At 35.9% G+C, this 1419-nt stretch overlaps 1 protein-coding gene across 1 annotated transcript in view; it reads right to left on the reverse strand.

Moving 5' to 3' along the window:
* LOC119591238 (M-phase phosphoprotein 8-like) overlaps window positions 1-1419 on the reverse strand; it is a gene marked incomplete at its 5' end in the record, with an annotated part of 9263 nt that overhangs the window by 1616 nt on the left and 6228 nt on the right.

The following is a 1419-nucleotide window of genomic DNA, read 5'->3' on the forward strand; positions in this document are numbered from 1 at the left end:
TTGCAATTAAGATGTTACAGAACAGCTTACTTGCAAGCTAAGTTTCCTACTGCTCTTTCTAATGCAATCAATTGCATAATCCTTAGAATACTGGTAACCGGGAGGTCTACAAGAAAGCTGGCATCTGAATCATCTGCTCACCTACTACTAGCACTCCACTATCACCAAAAATTCACTCACAGGCATACACACTTTTATATACCTATACATTGTTGCAAAACAATTTCCCTTCACTTCACAAACAGTCCTAAACACCTGTTATAGTTTTACACCCACACCCACACATTCAAATATATGAATGGCATTATCTATATGAGTGGTTCCTACTTTTGTGTGATGTACCTTTCCTCCATCCTGCAAGTGGCTAGTGAAAAAGTAGCAAAACAGAAAAGAAACTTTTGGGTAACATAATATTAACATTCTATTTCTAAAGCAGGATTCATCCAGGACAACACAGAGCATGCAAACTGCTGGGCTCTCAACCATGCATCATTTGGTACCACAAAAGAAAAGGAAGGAGAAGAAAAAAATACAATGCTCATGTATAAATATTCAGAGATAAAGAATATTAAAAGGACCAATTCTCAAAACCACTGTTCAGACGCAAATGCTATCAGATATTTGTTTATTAAACATGGTAACTATCCCTGCTGGGTATAACAGTTATTTTATTGTAAACATATACCATAACTCCTAAACTACTAATCTAAATATTGTAAATATGGTACAGGACCCTAATGACTTTGGCTTGATAATTGGATAAAAATAATGAAAAAAAAATAAAGGGAGCTAGAAGCTGAAACTTCTAAAACACATTTGCACATATTTTGCAAAACCAAACACATTTGCACATTTTTTGCAAAATCATACAATAGCACCTTCTTCCAATCTTTTCTCTTTCTCTTTCACTGGGGAGGGGGGGGGGGAGATCTAATCATTTCTCTTTCTTATTATAAATATCTGTGCATACTCCCCAGGTCAATCTGATCAACTTGCAGGTGAAAATTTATGTCTTGAGATAATGCTCTTCAATGTTCTGTGTATGTATTTCATGTTATTTCTTTCCTGGTGTCTTTATGTTGCTATACCTGGAGGATCATACCTTTGTGACAATGCACCATTAGTATTGCCAAATTACCCCAACAGTGCAACTTAACCTCTTCCTCTTCTCTTTTCTTTCTTACTCGTTTCCCTCATATACAGGAGGTACTGACAGGTTGTTCTTTATGTCAAAAGTGGTCAAAAATGCTATCAACAATGTGGGAGCAAAGCCAACAAAAATGGCTGAAAAATAGGCCTTACCTGGGCAGCATCATGTCTATACATTTGCATGTCCAAGGGTTACACCTTGGTTTTGTAAATACATAAAGATGCTCGCTTTCTATATAGCTCACATTTTTTTTATTTTTTCAAGGAACT

The sequence above is a fragment of the Penaeus monodon genome, chromosome 28 (assembly GCF_015228065.2).
Source record: "Penaeus monodon isolate SGIC_2016 chromosome 28, NSTDA_Pmon_1, whole genome shotgun sequence".
Lineage (NCBI taxonomy): Eukaryota > Metazoa > Arthropoda > Malacostraca > Decapoda > Penaeidae > Penaeus > Penaeus monodon.